The 21,620-nt window shown below is 38.2% G+C and overlaps 1 protein-coding gene across 1 annotated transcript in view; it reads right to left on the reverse strand.

The window, feature by feature from the left end:
• IL1RAPL2 (interleukin 1 receptor accessory protein like 2) overlaps window positions 1–21,620 on the reverse strand; it is a 610,196-nt gene that overhangs the window by 565,468 nt on the left and 23,108 nt on the right.

Consider the following 21,620-nt stretch of genomic DNA (forward strand, 5'->3'; position numbering starts at 1 on the left):
GCTCCTGTCCAAGGAGCAACAGCCCGAAGCAGCCCACCCCAGGATTAAAAGCAGCAGCCTCACGTGGCCTACCCCTGTCCAAGGAGCAGCAGCTGTGTGAGCAGCCCACTCACCCATCTGAGAAGCAGCAACCACGCGAGAAACCTGACCCATCTGAGGAGCAGCAGCCGCATAAGCAGTCTGCCTACGGCCCGCACCCTGCACCAGTCTGAGGAGCAGCAGCTTGCACAAGCAACTTGCCCTCGTCCAAGCAGCAGCAGTCGCACGAGCAGCCTGCCCCAATCTGAGGAGCAGCAGTTCTGTGAGCAGCCCATCCCCATTCGAGGAGCAGCAGCAGCCCACAATGGTCTGAGGAGCAGCACGCACCAGTCCAAGGAGCAGGGCCACACACAGCCTGCACCTGTCCGATGAGCAGCACCCAGGTGAGTGGCCCGTTACTATCTGAGGAGGAGCATCCATGCGAGCAGCCCACCCCCATCCGAGGAGCAGCAGCCTTGTAATCAACCTGCCCCTGTCCAATGAGCAGTAGCCTTAAGCAGTCTGCCCCATCAGTGAAACAACAGCAGCGTGCAGCCAGCCCCCATCCAAGGAACAGCAGTCTTGTGATCAGCACACCCTCTGTTGAGGAACAGCAGCTGTGCGAAAAGCTTCCCCCCACCAGACAGAGGAGCCACTATGACTGCGAACAGCACCCACCAGAGGAGCTGCTGCCAACTGAGAAGCAGCTGCTACCGCAACTGCCCAAGGAGCAACTGCAGCCCGAGGAGCCACTGCCACTCAAGGAGCAGCCCCTGAATCACTCAACATCTAGATCTGTCGGTGAGATCAAACATGGGTAGACAAAGAAATACCCAAAGGAAAGAAAAGGAGGAATTGCCAGAAAAGCACCTAAGTGAAACAAGGGCATGCAATGTGTCAGGAAAAGAATTCAAAAGAAGGGTCCTAGAGTGCATAAACCAAATGGAGGAAAAAATAAAAAACTTATGCAAAAATCAAGAAGAAATGGATGAAAAAATGAACAATTTATGTAAGAATCAAGAAGAAATGAAGAGTGATATAGCTGCAATAAAAAACACCATGGAAAGTTTCAACAGTAGACTAGGAGAAGCGGAGGACCGAATTAGCAAATTAGAAGACAGGGAAGCAAAACACACCCAAACTGAACTGTAATTGGAGAAAAAAATTAAAAGAGAGAAGGAGAGCCTAAGAGATCTATGGGACAACATGAAACAAAGCAACATACGAATAATAGGGGTGCCAAAACAATAGTAAGAGGAACAAGGCTTAGAAAACCTATTTGAAGAAATACTGTCCAAAAACTTCCCTGAAGTGGGGAAGAAAAAAGTCACACAAGCACAGAGAGTCCCAAACAAGAGGAACCCGAAAAGACCCACACCAAGACACATCATAATTATGATGGCAAATGTTCAAGACAAAGAGAGAATCTTAAAGGCTGCAAGAGAGAGACAGAAAGTTACATACAAGGGATCTCCCATTAGATTATCAAATGATTTCTCAACAGAAACACATCAGACCAGAAAAGAATGGATGGAAATTTACTAAGTGATGCAAAGCAAGGGACTGAATCCAAGAATACTCTATCCAGCAAGTCTATCATTCAAAATTGAATGGGAAATAAGGAGCTTCACAGACAAAAAAAGGCTAAAGGAGTTTATCACTAAAAATTTAATAAAAAAAAAAGAAAAAAAAAAGAAAAAAAAAGAAAAAAAAAAGAAAAGAAAGAACACAGGCACAAAAAATAAAAATGGCTACAAACAACTACTTTTTAATAATAACTTTAAACGTAAATATACTAAATGCTCCAATCAAAAGACATCGAGTGGCTGAATGGATAAAAAAAACATGACCCATATATATGCTGTCTACAAGAAATCCACCTCAGAACAAGGGACTCACACAGACTGAAAGTGAAGGGATGGAAAAATATCTTTCAGGCAAATGGAAATGAAAAAAAAAAAAAAACAACCCTGGGGTAGAAATACTTATATCGGACAAAATAGACCTCAAAGTGAAGGCCATAACAAGAGATAAGGAAGGCCACTTCATCATACTAAAAGGATTGATACAAAAAGAGGGTATAACCCTGATATACATATATGCACAGAATGCAGGAGCACTCAAATACATAAAAAAAACTCCAGGAAGATATCAAGGGAGAAATCGACAAAAATACAATCATAGTAGGGGACTTTAATACACCACTGACATCTCTAGATAAATCCTCTAGACAAAAAATCAGCAAAGAAACAGGAGTCCTAAAGACTCACTAGATCAGATGGACTTAATTGACAACTTCAGAATATTTCACCTCAAAGCCACGGATTATACATTCTTCTCAACTGAACATGGGATATTTTCAAAGATAGACCACATATTGGGTCACAAGCGAAATCTCCCCAAATTCAAGAAGACTGAAATCATACCAAGCAACTTCTCAGACCACAATGGCATAATAGTAGAAATAAACTATAATAAAAACAATCCAAAACACTCAAACACTTGGAAGCTGAATAGCATGTTATTAAATATTGATTGGGTTACCAATGAGATCAAAGAAAAAAATTAAAAACATTCTGAAACTAATGACAATGAAAACACAACAATCCAAAATCCATGGGACACAATGAAAGCAGTCTTGAGAGGGAAGTTTATAGCTCTACAGGCATACCTCAACAAATAATAAAAAATGGTAGTAAATCATCTAACTCTACACCTCAAAGAAGTAGAAAGAGAGCAACAATAAAAGCCCAGAGTGAGCAGAAGGAAGGAGATAATAAAGATCAGAGCAGAAATAAATGACATAGAGACAAAAATAATAGAAAAGATCAATGAAACCAAGAGCTGGTTCTTTGAAAGGACAAACAAGATTGATGAACCTCTAGCCAGGCTCACCAAGAAGCAAAGAGAGAGGACCCAAATAAACAAAATCAGAAATGATAGAGGCGAAATAACAACAGACCCCACAGAAATACAAAGAATTGTTAAAAAATACTATGAACAACTCTACAACAAACTAGACAACTTGAAGGAAATGGACATATTCCTAGAAAAATACAATCTTCCAAAACTTAATCAGGAAGAAGCTAAAAATCTCAATAGGCCAATAACTATGGAATAAATTGAAAAAGTAATCAAAATGCTTCCAGCAAACAAAAGCCCAGGACCAGACGGCTTCACAGGGGAGTTTTACCAAACATTCAAGGAAGAACTAAAACCTATCCTCCTCAGACTATTCCAAAAAATTGAAGAGGAAGGCACACTTCCAAACACATTCTATTACGCCAACATCACCCTAATACCAAAACCAGATAGAGACAACACAATGAAAGAGAATTATAGGCCAATATCCCTCATGAACATAGATGCCAAAATCCTCAACAAAATTCTAGCAAATCGGATCCAGCAGTACATCAGAAAGATCATATACCATGACCAAGTAGGATTTATCCCAGGGATGGTACAATATCCGCAAATCAATAAACGTGATAGAACACATAAACAAATTGAGAGACAAAGACCACATAGACATGTCAATTGGTGCAGAAAAAGCATTTGAAAAAATCCAAAACCCGTTTTGATAAAAACTCTCAACAATGTGGGAATAGAAGGATCATACCTCAACATAATAAAAGCCATATATGACAAACCCACAGCCAACATCATACTCAATGGGCAAAAACTAAAACCATTTCCCCTAAGAACAGGAACAAGACAGGGATGCCCACTCTCACCACTCCTGTTCAACATAGTACTGGAAGTATTAGCCACTGAGATTAGCCAAGAAGAAGAACTAAAAGACATCCAAATTGGAAAATAAGAAGTAAAACTGTCCTTATTTGCAGATGACATGATATTGTACATAAAAAAACCCCTAAAGACTCCATCAAAAAACCATTTGACTTAATAAATGAATTCGGCAATGTAGCAGGATACAAAATTAATGCCAAGAAATCTATGGCATTTCTATACACCAAGAGTGAACTTACAGAAAGAGAGACTAAAAAAGCAATCTCATTTACCATCACACCCAAAAAATTAAGATACCTAGGAATAAACTTAACTAAAGAGGTTAAAGAAAACTACACGATGTTGAAAAAAGAGAGGAAGACATAAACAGATGGAAGAACATACCATGTTCATGGATTGGTAGAATCAACATCATTAAAATGTCCATACTACCCAAAGCAATCTATAAACTCAACGCACTCCCCATTAAATTACCAAGGGCATATTTCACAGACCTAGAACCAACTCTCCAAAAATTCATCTGGAATTAAAAAAGACCCTGAATAGCTGCAGCGATTCTGAGAAAGAAGAACAAAATAGGTTGGGATTTCAATACCAGATATCAAGCTGTATTACAAAGCCATTGTGCTCAAAACTGCCTGGTACTGGCACAAGAACAGACATATAGATCAATGGAATAGAATAGAGAACCCAGAAATCGACCCAAACTACTATGTTCAATTAATATTTGACAAAGGAGGCAAGAACATACAATGGAGTAAGACAGTCTCTTCAATAAATTGTGTTGGGAAAATTGGACAGATGCATGCAAAAAAAATGAAACTAGACCACCAACTTACACCATCCACAAAAATAAACTCAAAATGGATAAAGGACTTAAATGTAAGATGGGAAACCATAAAAATACTAGAGGAATCCAAAGGCAACAAAATCTCAGACATAAGCTGAAGCAATTTCTTCACTGATACAGCTAAGGCATTGGAAACTAAAGAGAAAATAAACAAATGGGACTACATCAAAATAAAAAGCTTCTGCACAGCAAAAGAAACCATCAACAAAACAACAAGAAAGCCCACTGCATGGGATAACATATTTGCCAATGTTATCACTGATAAGGGTTTAATCTCCAACATTTATAGGGAACTCATACAACTTAACAAAAGGAAGATAAACAATTCCATAAAAAAATGGGCAAAGGACCTAAATACACTTTTCAAAAGAGGACATTCAGAAAGCCAAGAGACATATGAAAACATGCTCAAAGTCACTAATCATCCAAGAGATGCAAATCAAAACAACAATGAGGTACCATCTCACACCTCTCAGACTGGCAATCATCAACAAATCAACAAACGACAAGTGCTGGAGAGGATGTGGAGAAAAAGGAACACTCGTGCACTGCTGGTGGGAATGCAGACTGGTGCAGCCACTATGGAAGACAGTATGGAGTTTCCTCAAAAAACTAAAAATGGAACTCCCATTTGATCCAGTGTTCCCACTTCTAGGAATACATCCTAAGAAACCAGAAACAGCAATCTGAAAGGATATATGAACCCCTATGTTCATAGCAGCACAATTTACCATAGCTAAGATCTGGAAACAGCCTAAGTGCCATCAGCAGATGAATGGATAGAAAACTGTGGTACATCTACACAATGGAATACTATGCTGTTATAAGAAAGAAGGCATTCTTATCATTTGCAACAGCATGGATGGAACTGGAGAGCATTTTGCTAAGTGAAATAAGCCAGTCAATGAAAGAAAAATACCACATGATCTCACTCATTTATGGATAATTAAGACCATTATAAACTGATGAACAAAAATAGATACAGAGGCAGAGAAACATCAAACAGACTGTCAAACTACAGCGGGAAGGCCGGGCAGGTAAGAGATCAACCAAAGGACTTGTATGCATGCATATAAGCATCACCAATGGACACAAGACACTGGGGGGTAGGGGAGGCCAGGGGAAAGTCAAAGGGAGGAAAAAAAAGGAGACATATGTAATACTCTTTGTAATACTTTAAGCAATAAAAGAAAATTAAATATATATATATATATTTCAGAGGGTAAGAGAAAGGGAGAAAGAGATAGAAACATTAATGATGATAGAAAAATCATTGATCAGCTGCCTCCTGCATGCCCCCTACTTGGGATCAAGAGCACAGCCTGGGCATGTGCCTTGATAAGGAATCAAGCCATAATCTTTTGGTTCATAGGTCAATACTCAACCACTGAACAATTTGGCCTGGCAATATTTTCTTAATAATTCTGGTACATTCATTCATCCATATGAACTTTATAATATTCAACATGTTGTATAATTCTAAAAAATTATATTTTGCACATTGGATAAATTATTTATATAAAATTGGGAAAATGTATATATATATATATATAAATTCTGAGATCTTCCCATACAGAAATACATTGACACACCATTAATTTAGACCATATTTTATGTTCTTCAGTGAAGTTTTATTTTTATATAGGTCTCCTCCCATCTTTGTTAAATATATTCCAAAATGTTGTACTCTCTTTCATTGTTGTAAATGGAATAATTTCATTTACCCTTTTATATGTCTAACTGATTATTTCTAACAAAAACGAAAGCTGTTGAATATTTGGTATGTTTTTATTAAGCTACCTTATGAAATTATCTCATTAATACTAATTTTGTAGTTGTTGAGTCTCTTGGATTTTCTTGCTATATACAATCATATAATCTGAAAAAGTAGATTATTTTATCTCTTCCAATATTTATAGAGCATATTTCATTTAATTTTTATAGTGTATTAGCTAAAAATCCCCAAACAAGTTTGAATAATGGTGGTAACAAAGAGCATTTCTATCTTGTATACCGTGAATATAAAATATATATGTATGTTTACAAGGATGTTTTTTGTAACACTGAGATTTAAAAAAAAAAAACTATAAAAACTTGAATGTCCATCAGAAGAATAGTTGGAAAAAACAAGGTTATTTCTATCCTATGAACTATGATACAGCTATTAAAAATGAATTAGATCTATGTTATTTGCATGAGGCCAGACCAAGCAGGGAACAGGGGTAGGAACTTCTGTCTATATCAGTCAGTTCCCCTCTGATTCAGGGAGCACACTTTGCCCTTATACCAAAGACTAAAGAATGCGATTCCCATTGTACAAATACTTGCAAAAAATGAAACTAGACCACCAACTTACACCATACACAAAAATAAACTCAAAATGGATAAAGGACTTAAACATAAGAAGATAAACAATAAAAATCTTCGAAGAAGCCATAGGCAGCAAAATAGCAATATTATTACCAATACAGCTCCCAGGGCAATGGAATCTAAGGAGAAAATAAGCAAGTGGGACTATATCAAAATAAAAAACTTGTGCACAGCAAAAGAAACCATTAACAAAACAACAAGAAAGCCCACTGCATGGGAGCACATATTTGCCAATGTTATCTCTGATAAGAATTTAATCTCCAAAATTTATAGGGAACTCATACAACTTAAGAAAAGGAAGATAAACAATCCTATCAAAAAATGGGCAAAGGACCTAAATAGACACTTTTTGAAAGAGGACATACAGAAGGCCAAGAGACATATGAAAACATGCTCAAAGTCATTAATCATGCGAGAGATGCAAATCAAAATAACCATGAGGTACCATCTCACATCTGTCAGAATGACTATCATCAACAAATGACAAGTGCTGGAGAGGATGCAGAGAAAAAGGAACCCTCTTGTACCACTGGTGGGAATGCAAACTGATGCAGCCACTGTGGAAAACACTATGGCATTTCCTCAAAAAGTTAAAAATGGAACTCCTATTTGACCCAGTAATCCCACTTCTAGGAGTATATCTCAAGAAATCAGAAACACCAATCAGAAAGGATATATGCACCCCTATGTTCATAGCAGCACAATTTACCAATAGCTAAGATTTGGGAAGAGTCTAAGTGCTCATCAGCAGATGAGTGGATTAGAAAACCGTGGTACATCTACACAATGGAATACTACGCTGCTGTAAAAAAGGAGGAATTCTTACCATTTGCAAAAGCATGGACGGACCTGGAGAGTATTATGCTAAGGGAAATAAGTCAGTCAGAGAAAGATAAATGTCACATGATCTCACTCATTTGTGAATATAATGAACAACATAAACTGATGAACAAAAATAGAAACAGAGATATAGAAGCATCATACAGCCTGTCCAACCTATGAGGGAAGGTGGGGTGTGAAAGGGTAAGAGATAAACCTAAGGACTTGTATGCATGCATATGAGCATAACCAATGGACACAGATGGGGGGAGTGAGGACATATGCTGGGGGGTTGGGTGGCTGGGGAGAGGTCAATGGGGGAAAAGGGAGACTTATGTAATATTTTAAACAATAAATAATTTAAATTAAAAGAAAAAGAATGTGTTTCCCTGGCCAGAGCTGAAACATCAAAGACATATCTCTGCAGCAGAACAGAGCAGAGCAGGCCAGTGTAAGTGCAGAGCAAAGTAGACCAAAGAAGAGCAGGTGGAGCAAACCAAACCAGACCAGAGCAAAGCTGTCTAGCCAAAGAGATGCCTCACTCCTGTGCCATCTCATAGCCATGCTCTTCCACAACCACTCTGTAATATTATTGAACTGTAACACTATTGAACTGTTCTCACAGTCATGATGTATCACAATTAAGCTGTTTTATTCTTCACTGCACCCTTCACTTTGGGGATTCCTGTTAGTGTTGAATTAGTGCCAGTGAACATAGCTTGACATTATGTATACATATATAAAAATAAATTATATATAGAGAGTGTGTTAGTGGAAAGTGTGGAATGATCACACTTTTTAAAATATATAGGATGCCCCCCAAAAGGGCAGTGTTTATTAAAACACATTTCATTTTTAAAATTGAGCTGTCATCTGTTAAAGTATGTATACATTTTTGGGACACCCGGTATATACATAAGTATATTCATTCACGTATTTTGGCTTGTCTCCAAGCTCTCTGTAAATATCAAAATTAAAAGGAGAAATATGTTTTATTAGACTTAAGCATATAACTTAGCTTCTTTTGGCTTTTGTTTCTTCATATATGAGAAATAAGTTGTGCTAGATGGGCTCTAAGGTCCCTATATTTTAATTCCTTTTATTTAGTTTCAGTTTGATCTTGAAGAAAATCTCTATTTCTTGTTCGTTTGAGTCTCTTTGGACACTTAGAGATATTAAGGATTCCTTGAGAAGAATTTCAGGAACTGTTTCCGAAATAACAATTTTGAGAAAGCATTCTATTTATACCAATGACATGATTGAGTGCATATGATGCATATAGCAGAGAAATCAGAGTGGTGTTATAAGAAAAACATATTAGAAGTCAAAAGTTCAGGATGTGAACACCTAATTGGCCATGTGTTAGCCAAGCGACCCTCTGTAAGCTATTTCGGTTTCATCATCTATAAAAAGATAATAGCCACCAATAATTATTCTCATCTCCTTTTGCTAACTGATAAAATTCAGATAGAGGAGATATAGAACCTCTTTAATAACCCCTTACATTCCAAGGACTTACTAGACACTTTTAGGTAAATAATTATATGTGACATTTTGGCCCTGGCCCATGTGACTCGGTTGGAGCATCATCCCTTACACTGAAAGGTTGTGGGCTCAATTCACCGTCAGGGCAGATATCCAGATTGCAGGTTTGATCCCTGTTGTGGCCCTTGCAGGAGGCAACCAATCATGTCTCTCTCTCTCTCTCTCTCTCTCTCTCTCTCTCTCTCTCTCTCTCCCTCTCCTCTCTCTCCCTCCCTCCGTTCCTCCTTTCCTCTGGAAACCACCACACTGCTGTCTGTGTCATGAGTTTCAGTTTTATATCACACATATGAGTGAAATCAAGATTCTTAGCTTTTTCTGACTGACTTATTTCACTTAGCATAATATTCTCAAGGTACATCCATGTTGTCACAAATAGCAGTATTTCATCTTTTCTTATGGCTGAGTAGTATTTGTCACAAATAGCAGTATTTCATCTTTTCTTATGGCTGAGTAGTATTCCATTGTGTACTAGTATATGTACCACATCTTTATCCAGTCATCTTTCAAAGGATACTTTGGTTGTCTCCCATGTCTCAGCTACCATGAATAATACTGCAATGAACATAGGGGTGCATATATCTTTGTGAATACATGATTTTGATTTTTTCTGATAGATACCCAGAAGAGGGATTGCTGGATCATATGGAAACTAAATTGTTAAATTTTTGAGGAACTGTCATACTGTTTTCCATAGTGTATGTACCAGTATATATTCCCATCAGCAGTAAATGACGGTTCCCTTTTCTCACAAACCTCTCCAACACTTGTTATTACTTGTCTTGTTGATAATAGCCATTCTAACTGGTGTGAGGTGGTATCTCATTGTAGTTTTGATTTGTATTTCCCTAATAACTAGTGAGGTTGGACATCTTTTCATATATCTGTTAGCTTTTTGTATGTCTTATTGGGAGAGTTCTGTTCAGGTCTTATGCCCATTTTTTAATTGGATTGTTTGTTCATTTAGTGTTGAGTTTTATGAGTTCATTATATATTTTGAATATTAAACCTTTGTCAGAGCTTCTGTTTGCAAATATCTTCTCCCATCCAGTCGCCTCTTGGTTTTGCTGCCTGTATCTTTTACTGTGTAGAAGCCTTTTAGTTTGTTATAGTCCCACTAATTTATTTTTGCCTCTACTTCCTTTGCCTTTAGTATCAAATTCATAAAAAATTCTCTACAGCCAAGGTCCATAAGTTTAGTACCTATGTTTTCTTCTATGAAGTTTATTGCTTGAGATCTTATATTTATTTATTTATTTATTTATTTTAAATTAAATCTTTATTGTTCAGATTATTACGATTTGTTCCTCTTTTCCCCCCCATAGCTCCCCTCCACCCAGTTCCCACCCCCCCTCCGCCCTCACCCCCTCACTGTCCTCATCCATAGGTGCACCATTATTGTCCAGTCTCTTCCCACATCTCCCACACCCCTTTCCCTCCTGATTCTATTATAATCACCAGTTTATTCTGTTCATCAGATTATTTATTCACTTGATTTTTCGATTCACTTGTTGATAGATGTGTATTTGTTGTTCATAATTTGTATCTTTACCTTTTTCTTCTTCTTCCTCTCCTTAAAGGATACCTTTCAGCATTTCATATAATACTGGTTTAGTGGTGATGAACCCCTTTAGCTTTTCCTTATCTGTGAAGCTCTTTATCTGACCTTCAATTCTGAATGATAGCTTTGCTGGATAAAGTAATCTTGGTTGTAGGTTCTTGGTATTCATCAGTTTGAATATTTCTTGCCACTCCCTTCTGGCCTGCAAAGTTTCTGTTGAGAAATCAGCTGACAGTCGTATGGGTACTCCCTTGTAGGTAATTGACTGTCTTTCTCTTGTTGCTGCTTTTACGATTCTCTCTTTGTCTTTTGCTCTTGGCATTTTAATTATGATGTGTCTTGGTGTGGTCCTCTTTGGATTCCTTTTGTTTGGGGTTCTCTGCGCTTCCTGGACTTGTAAGTCTATTTCTTTCACCAGGTAGGGGAAGTTTTCTGTCATTATTTCTTCAAATAGGTTTTCAATATCTTGCTCTCTCTCTTCTTCTGGCACCCCTATAATTCTGATGTTGGTACGTTTGAAGCTGTCCCAGAGGCTCCTTACACTATCTTCATATTTTTGGATTCTTTTTTCATTTTGCTTTTCCTGTTGGGTGTTTTTTGCTTCTTCGTATTTCAAATCTTTGACTTGATTCTTGCGATCCTCTGGTCTGCTGTTGGGAGTCTGTATAATATTCTTTATTTCAGTCAGTGTATGGTTGATTTCTAGTTGGTCCTTTATCACAACATCGAGGGTCTCACTAAATTTCTTGAGGGTCTCATTAAGTTTATTGGCGGTTTCTAGAAAATTCTTGAAAAACCTTAAAAGTGTGGTTTTGAACTCTATATCCAGTAGTTTGCTTTCCTCCATTTCTGTCATTTGTGTCCTGTTTCTTTGTCTCGGCATTTTTTATGCTTCGCTGTGTCGATAGAGTGGCTTTCTGTGCTAGGTGTCCTATAGGGCCCAGTGGATCAGCCTCCCCAATTACCTGAGATGGACACTCTTGGTGCACCCCTTTGTGGGCTTTGTGTACAGTCTTTTGTAGTTAAGCCTTGATTATTGTAGGTATCAATGGGAAGAATTGACCTCCAGGCCAATTGGCTGTGAGAATCAGCTGTGTCTACGGTGGGAGAACTTCTGTGCTGGAGACACCCTTCTGGGGCAAGACTTGCTTCAGTGGGGCTTTGGTGCTCACTGAGTCTGCCCCCTGAGTGTGTCCCTTATGGATCTGAGGAGTTGTAATTGGATGGTCCCACTCTGACCACTGGGTACACTGGCTCTTGGATCTAAGGAGGTGCTAATCTAGCCTCTGCCTGAGGCTACCCAGCAGAAGCCAGCTGTAAAGCAATGCAAATTGTCATGGGGCCTTGGGCCAGCTGCAGTTTGTCAAGTAATTTTCAGATTACAAAGGGCCAGGCCTTTCATATGCAAAAGCCTCAGTGCACGGCTTGGGCGGGGAAGGGCGGGCGGAGCGAGCAGTATGGCTGCTCTCAGTCCTGCCCTCAGAGGCCCTGGCAATGGCTGTGAGCGCCTCCGAGAGAAAGCTGCCCTCGAGTTCCGACCGATGCCAGACAGTCCCGTTTCTCCTGTATGAGTCTGGGTCCCCAGAGACTCGCATGGAACTGGAACTCAGAGCTTGAGACTCCCTCCCGATTGAAAAATACAATCGTGTCCTCAGCTGCCAGCCCTCTCCGCATGTACCTCCGCACCTTTGTATTTTACTTCCGCACCTCCTCTGAGTCTCGGTATGCTTTTCTCTTTCCTTCTAGTTGTAGAATTTCCACTCAGCCAGCCTTCATGTGGTTCTGGATGATGTCCGTTCCGTCTTTTAGTTGTATTTTTTAAGTGGCTGTGTGAGACAGCAATCTCCCGTGTTTACCTATGCCACCATCTTGGTTTCTCTCTAGATCTTATATTTAGATATGTAATCCATTTTGAATTCTTGTACATGGGGAGAAACTGTAATCCAGTTTCTTTTTTTTTGCATGTGGCTTTCCTAGACACCATTTATTGAGGAGACCATCTTTACTCCATTGTGTGTTTCTGGCTACATTGTTGGAAATTATTGGTCCATATACATGAGTTTTTATATTTGGGCTCTCAGTTATATTCTATTGATCTGTGAGTCTGTTTCTCTGACAATACCATGCTGTTTTGATTATTGTAGCTCTGTAGTATAATTTGAAGTCAGGTAATGTGACAATTCTGGCTTCATTCTTTTCTCTCAGGATTGCCAGCCATAGCCGGTTTGGCTCAGTGCATAGAACATTGGCCTGTGGACTGAAAGGTTCCAGGTTCAATTCTGGTCAAGGACACATGCCCGGGTTGTGAGATCCCCAGTAGGAGGCGTGAAGGAGACAGCCAATCATTCTCTCTCATTGATGTTTCTCTCTCTCTCTCCCTCTCCCTTCCTCTCTGAAATCAATTTTATATATATATATATATATATATATATATATATATATATATATATATATATATATATAAAGAATTGCCTTGGCTATTCTTGGTCTTTTGTGGTTCCATATAAATCTGATGATTTTTTGGTTCTTTTTCTTTAAAAAATGACATTGGAATCTTGATGGGGATTGCATTAAATCTGTATACTGTGTTGTATAATATAGCCTTTTTAAATATGTTGCTTCTGCCCTAACCAGTTTGGCTCAGTGGATAGAGCGTCAGCCTGCGGACTGAATGGTCCCAGGTTCGATTCCGGCCAAGGGCATGTACCTTGGTTGCAGGCACATCCCCTGTAGGGGGTGTGCAGGAGGCAGCTGATCGATGTTTCTCTCTCATCGATGTTTCTAACTCTTTCTTCTCTGTAAAAAATCAATAAAATATATTTATAAAAAATAAATAAATATATATGTTGCTTCTTCCAATCCATGAACACAGGATATTTTTCCATTTCATTATGTATTTTTCAATCTCTTTTAATAATGTTCTGTAATTTTAAGTATATAGGAATTTCACATTCGTTGTTAAGTTTATTCTTAGGTATTTTATTCTTTCGTTTGCAATTGTAAAATGATTTTTTTTCATTTCTTTTTCTGAAGTTTTGTTGTTAGTATACAGGAAGCAGTGGATTTTTGTACATTGATTTTGTATCCTGCAACTTGACTGTGTTTGTTTATTGTTTCTAATGGTTTTATGGTGGAGTCTTTAGAGTTTTCTATGTACAGAATCATGTAATCTGCAAAATGTGACACTTTTATGTCTTCCTTCCAAATTCCGATCACTTTTATTTCTTTCTCTTGCCTTATTGCTCTGGTTAGGATTTCCATAACAAAGTTGAATAAGAATGGTGAAAGTGAACATCCTTATCTTGTTTCTGAATTTAGATGAAATGCTTTGTGGGTTTTTGTTTTTTTTGGCATTGAGTATGATATTAGCCGATAGTTTGTCATTTATGGCCTTTATTATGTTGGAGTAATTCCCTCTATTCCTATTTCATTGAATGTTTTAATTATAAGTGAGTGTTGGAGCTTATCAAATGCTTTTTCTGCAGCTATTGATAAGATCATATAATTTTTATTCTTTCTTTTGTTAGTATGGTGTATTACGTTGCATATGTAGAACCATCCTTGTGCCTCTAGGAATAAACCCCATTTTATCCTGATGTATTATTTCTTTAATGTATTGTTGTATTCAATTTGCTAGTACTTTCTCTGGAACTTTTGCATCTGTATTCATCAGAGATATTGAACTGCAGTTTTTGTGTTCTTGTGTTATCCTTTCCAGGGTTTGGTATCAGGGTTATGTTAATTTTATAAAATGTGTTAGGAAGTATTGCTTCTTCAGTGTTTTGGAAGAGTGTGAGAAGGATAGGTTTTAAATCTTCTTTGAATGTTTAGTAGAAATCACTGGTAAGCCACCTGGTCCTGGCCTTTTATTTTGGGAGTTTTTTTATGTTTCTTTTAATTTCCTCACTGCTGATCAGTCTATTTAGATTTTAAAATTCTTCATTCTTCATGATTTAGTTTAGAAAGGTTATATATTTATAGGAATGCTTCCATTTCTTCTAGGTTATTTAATTTGTTAGAATATAGGCTTTCATAGTATTCTAATATGATCCTTTATATATCTGTGATGCCTGTGGTAACTTGTCCTCTTTCAATTCTAATTTTGTTTATATAGGTCTTTTCTCTTTTTTCCTTAGTGAATCTACATAGGGGTTGTCAATTTTATTAATCTTCTCAAAGATCTAGGTCTTTAGTGTATTATTTTTATAAACTTCTCTAATTAAATTCTTCTCTAAGTTTTTAGTATTTCATTTCTTCTTTGGAGTTTGTTTATTCTTTTTCTAGTACTCTAAGATGCGATGATAGGTTGTTTATTTGGGATTTCTCTTGTTTCTTGAGATAGACCTGTAATGATATAAGTTTCCCTATTATTACTGCTTTCACTGCATCCCAGAAGTTTTGACCTGCATATTGTCATTTTCATTTGTCTCTATATGCCTTGTTGTCACCTTTTATTTTTTTCTCTGATCCAGTCATCTTCAGTAGTATGTTGTTTAATCTCATGTATTTATGGGTTTCTTTACTTCTTTTGGAAGTTGATTTCTTACTTCAAGGCATTGTGTTCAGAGAATATGCTTGGTATAATTTTAATCTTCCTGAATTTGTTGAGGCTAGTTTTGTGACCCAACATATGGTCTATCCTTGATAATGTTCCATGTGCACTAGAGAAAAATGTATAATCGGATGTTCTGTGATGAATGGCTCTGTAAATGTTAATTATCTCCATTTGGTGTATCTAGACTGTTAGTGGAATATTAAGGTCACCAACTATGATTGTGTTTTTATCTGTTTCTTCCTTCAGTTCTATGAGTAGTTGCTTTATATAAGTTGGTGCTCCCTAATAGAGTGCATATATACTAAGAAGTGTTATGTCTTTGAATGTCCGTCTTTATCCCGTGTTACCATTGGTATCTTGAAATCTATCTTTTCAGATATAAATATGGCTACACCTGCTTTTCTGTGTATGTTATTTGGTTGGAGAATCATTCTCCACCCTTTCATTTTGAATCTACCTTTGTCTTTGCAGTTTAGATATGTCTCTTAAAGGCAGCATATGGTTTGTTTTTGTTTTTTGATCCAATCTGCTACTCTATGCCTCTTTATTGGTGAATTCAGTCTATTTACATTTAGGCTAATTCAATTGATGTATGAGCATTTCCTATGGCTATTTTATCCATCATTTCCTGGTAGCTCTGTGTCTCCAGTGGTTCTTTTCCTTTTTGTTTCTGTCTGCTGTTTTTGTTTGGTAGTATTCCACACTTCTCTCCTTTGTTTTCTTTTTTAAGCTATGTATCTCAGTTTGGGGTTTTGCTGTGTGTAATTGCCATTAGGTTTATGAAAAATAAAATTGCAGATGTACAGTAGTTATTATTTTCTTTTGAATGCATCTGCTCTTCATCTTCCTTTGCCAGGTCACACCTTTACCTCCTCCCCTTTTATGATTTTGTTGTCACAAATTATCCCTGTTTATGCTGTAAGGTTTTTTGTGATCTTACTCTTAGTGTTGTGACTATATGTTCTTTGTTTCAGGGAGAATAACTCCTTTGAGCATTTCCTGCATTGGAGGTTTTCTGGTGATAATTTCCCTCAGGTTTTATATGTCTGGAAAAGTCTTTATTTATCCTTCATATTTAAAAGATAACTTTGCTGGATATATTATTCTTGCCTGGTAATTTCTCTCTTTCAGTCATTTGAATATTTGGTTCCACTCTCTTCTGGCTTGTTGAGTTTTTGCTGAGAAGTCTGATGATAATCTGATGGGCTTTCTTTTGTAGGTCACTTCCTTCTTTTCCCTGGATGCTTTGAGAATTATTTCTTTGTCATTAATATTTGACAGTTTTAATACAATGTGCCTTGGAGAGGGACTCTTTGGTTTAAGGTAACTAGGTGTTCTGCTTGCTTCTTGGATTTGAGGATCTAGTTCTTTCTATAGGTTGAGAAGTTCTCATCCACTATTTGTTTCAATAGGCTCTCTGTTCCCTTCTCTCTCACTGTTTCTTCTGGTATGCCTATTATTCTACTGTTAATATTGTTTTTTTCTGAGGGAGTTAGACAGTTCTCATAGAGCTCTTTCATTTTTTATGCTCATTTCTCTCTCTTCTTTCATCTGTATCATTTATAGATCCTATTTTTAATATCCCTAATTCTTTCTTCCGTCTGGTCAGTTCTACTTCCTATGCTCAGTAGCTCATTAATGATCTCCTTAATTGAATGCTTCATCTCCAGGATTTCTGTTTGGTTCTTTTTTAGCCTCAATCTCTCTGTTACTCATTTTATTCATTAATTAGTTTTCTGAGTGCATTAAATTGCCTGTCTGTATTTTCTCGCATCTCGTGGAATATTTTTAGAACTGCAATCTTGAATTCTCTGTAAGTTATATCACATATTTCCATGTGTTCCAGTGTGCTTTCTGAAGATTTTTCATTTTGTTTCTAAACTGCTTCTCTATCTTGGTTATTCATGGAATTTTATGGGCTCCTTCTCTGTCTAGATACATATACATATATATATGTTGTCACTTCGGTAGCAGGTGTTTTTGAAGAGGTCTTCCTAAAATTTTGTTTTTGAAGAGGTCTTCCTAAAATTTTCCAGTAGATGGCGATGAATCTCAAGGTTTTTAGCTCTGTGAAATTCCCAAAGCTGGCCTCAGTGGCTGCTGTCAGTTTAGCCCTGATTCTGAGTCATGGAGTTTGTTTTGTCCTCTGGATAAAGGCAACCTCAGACCTCCGTGGGTTCCTCCCCACCCACCCCAACCAGAGATTTGAAGATGAGTTTAGGGAGTTTAAATGGCAGTAGGGCTCTGTGGCTCTGTTTCTTTGTTTGGAACACTGACCACCCAACAGCCAACAACCACGGCAGAACCCCTGCACTCTGTCTTTGCCCAGGCCTCTCAGCAGCCGCAGTTCGCACTGCTCACTCCTAAAGGATTGTCCACCCAAAATATCTGCACCTTGCGGCTGAAGAAAGTGCCCACTACAGCTGGCTTCCTTCCCTTTCCAGGCTGAGCCAGCTGCCACCTCTAGGCTGCAGGGCTACATCTGTGGTGGTTTGAGTTCTCCCCCGTTCTCACCTGTTTGTTCCCATTTGCCCAACTTTAGATGCTTCAATGCATGGATCTCTTAGGCGTGGCTTTTTATTGAGCAGGGAGTTCTTTGTTGAGTTATACATGATCGACTTGTAATTTCAGGGGGAGAGACTAAAGGGATCTTTCACGTTGCCATTCTTCTGATGTCACTTCCTCTGCTATCTACAGTTTAAAACAGAGGTATGTCTACAGCTCTTTACTTGATGAAAATGCTGTTTATTTCAAGTAGGAGCTGTTCTTTAGATGTCTTAATTGATGTATCTCCTTCCTGGAGTGTTGAGGAGAAGCTCTTATATATCTGCCTCCATGAGAACAAGGAAATATGTTTATTTTGGTCACTTCACTATTTCCAGTTCCTAGTGTGGCTCCTAGCATATGGTATGTACCCAATAAATGTGTTGAATAAATGAACAGTTAAATAAATAAATGAATAAATTTTGACTGAAATATCCATTAATGCCCCAATCCATCCCACATAACCAATGACAAACATCTGAAATTAGATCACTGGGGCAGGAAAGTGGAGATTCAATCTGGTAGCCTTGACCACATTAGCATTAGTATTTTATCAACCAAGGTAATTAATCACATAGATTTACCCCAAAGTATGCATTCATATTTTCATTATTGATGTTTTATTAAAGTTAGGGGATTCTTTTGTTTAGAAATGCCATAAAGGGACTCAATACTCCTATGATAAGTGTTCTCAGTGAATAATGAGGTTGTTCTAGTGTTCTTCTTAGTTCAACAAAGAAAATAATATGTAGCTCTTATTTCAAAAATGTTTCTAAAAATGCTAACATTATTGAATATTCTGTCCTAATGTCTAAACCTCATTCATAGAGTAACAGGAGAAAGTGCTAAAAGCATATTCCCTCTCCTCATTTCTTTTTGCTAACTGATAAGAGTTCAGATAAAGGGGTTACAGAGCCTTTACACATATCTTTTAGATTCCCAGGACAACCAGGATAGTCTGAGTCATTTTATGAACACAATATAGTGCCACCTGATCTTCCCCTATTCAGCTGTGATTATGTGTAAGCACAAAAGGGTAGACCTTAAAGGCCTATCATAACATGATTCAGACAGGCTAAGAAACCATAACAGAACATGAGAGTGATACAAAATGATTAAAGACTTGGCAAAAAACAGAATGAATGAAAAATAAACCAGTTTAAATATTACATATACTTGAAAAGATGACTTGGAAAAAGATCATGATAAAGACATGCTTTTCACAGTTAAAACACTGGAGATAATACATTAAACATTTCTAACTTTGGATGTATACCAAAATAAACTCTGAACAACTGTGCCTTCCTTTCTACAGAGCAAACTTACTTCATGCTCACCCTGACAGGCAATGCACAACTGCAAAATAAGCAGGCATATTATAGAAATATTAACTAAAAAAAGAAACATTTTCCTAACACATCAGTACATTTTTTTCAAAGATTTTCTTGAAACCTGTGTTGGAAGTTGGGTTAACAACCTATCTAGGAGCTTCAGGGACTCTTTAAATTTGAAGTCTGGTATATTATCCTGATCCATTAGTGTGATAGAGTGACTAAGAGGATGAGCCCACTAGCTAAAGTGCAAGTCAAAAACTGCTGTGTGACTTTTGTTAAGTCAGTTGATTACTCTGAGTCTCTAGTCACTTCTATAAAATGGAGATAATTCCTGTCTCATATAGTAGTATTAGAGATTGAGCTACTCCAACTAAAACACTTAAAACAGAGCCTGGAATATAGTAAGCACTCAATAAATAGCTGTTATTATTATTATTAATCAATTGTAAAATGTTGTACAAATATTAAATGGTATTATATAGGCATAGCTGGAATATCCAATTGCTTCACCATTGTTGGTACATTTCTAAGAAATATTGAGGGTAAGCTTTGCCAATGGATAAATTGCTTTGGTATACAATGGCAATAGTGATATCTACAGATGTGAAAAAAGGGGAAGAAAAAATTTAGCAAAAAGATAAGAAGAAGAAATAGTAGAATGAATATTGTAAGAGAAGGCTGATGTCTTGAATTTTACTTCTAGACACTAACTTTTGAGATAGCCAAATTCCCTTCTTCAAGGATAAAATTGAAACAAAACCATCTTACTCTATTTTGTGGTGGGATCCTCTGCACCAGTGCTACATCTTAGAGAAATGTCTATGATCAAGACTGGGTTTATACCCAGGCCCATTTCAGGAAAGAGACTCTGAAGTCACACAGCTTTAAATACAAAACCAGATTGTGTTAGCTGAGTAAATTTGGACAAGTTTCTATATCCCTCTAGGTCTCATTTTTTCTCTATTAAATGATAATAATCATGCCTACCACATAGAATTACATTGAGATATAAACGAGAAAATATAGTGACCAAGTTTAGCACAATGAATGGCACATAGCAAGTAGTTAATAATTTCTAATAAGGCTGATTATGGCATAAAGAGTCCAACAAAATTATGAATATTCTATATTTATGTATAAGGAACTTCATGCTTATTTTATTTTTTTATTTTATTATTTATTTTTAAATATACTTTTTATTGTTGATAATATTACAGGATCTCTCTCTCCCCTCCCCCCATCTTCCCAGCCTTTACACCCCCCATGTCTTCATTACCCTATTGTCAATGTCCATGGGCTATGTCTATCTAATCTAATAAAAGAGAAGCATGCAAATTGACTGCACCTCCACTATGCCCCAAGCCACGCCTACCAGCCAATCAGAGTGACTATATTCAAATTAACCAATCCAAGATGGCAGCCGGCAGCCATGGAGCCTGAGCAATCAGGAGGCTTGGTTGCTCCGGCGATGGAGGAAGCCAAGCTTCCCGCCTGCCCTGGCCGGCTGTGGCCTCCGCTTAAGGCAACAAAGTTTTAATTATAGAAGAAAAATAAATCCCAGATACCTGCTTCCAGCCAGCCTCCACTGGGAGCTTGGGTGGCTGGGGGCCATGGCTACCTGCAAACAGCCATCAGCCCCTCACACAGGATGGCCACACACTCATGGGTGAGGGTCCTGCTGGGGGCTTGGCCAGCCTGCAAACAGCCATTAGCCCTTCACCCAGACTGGCTGGGGAACCCAAGCAGGGCCCCCCCACCTGAAGGGGGTGTGGCCAACTGAAAAACAGCCCTCAGCTCCTCACACAGGCTGCCCAGGCCCCCAATGGGGACCCCCACCCTGAAGGAGCTGTGGCCAGTCTGAAAACAGTCATCAGCCCCTTACCCAGGCTGACACACACTCAAGAGGTGAGGATCCCCACTGGGGGCTTGGCCAGCCTGAAAATAGCCATCACCCCTCACCCAGGCTTGCCAGGCACCCCAGCGGGACACCTACCCTGAAGCGGGTGTGGCCAGCCTAAAAACAGCCCTCAGCACCTCACCCAGGCTGACCAGGCACTCCAGCAGGGACTCCCACCCTGAAGGGGGTGTGGCCAATCTCAAAACAGCCATCAGCCCCTCACCCAGGCTGGCCAGGCATCCCAGCAGGACCCGCACCCTGATCTGGGACACCCTTCAGGGCAAACCAGCTGGCCCCCACCCATGCACCAGGCCTCTATCCTATATAATAAAAGGCTCCCTGGCAAATTGACTCTAACAGCAGAATGACTGGAAAGGACT

Source organism: Myotis lucifugus, unplaced genomic scaffold (assembly GCF_000147115.1).
Source record: "Myotis lucifugus unplaced genomic scaffold, Myoluc2.0 scaffold_2, whole genome shotgun sequence".
Lineage (NCBI taxonomy): Eukaryota > Metazoa > Chordata > Mammalia > Chiroptera > Vespertilionidae > Myotis > Myotis lucifugus.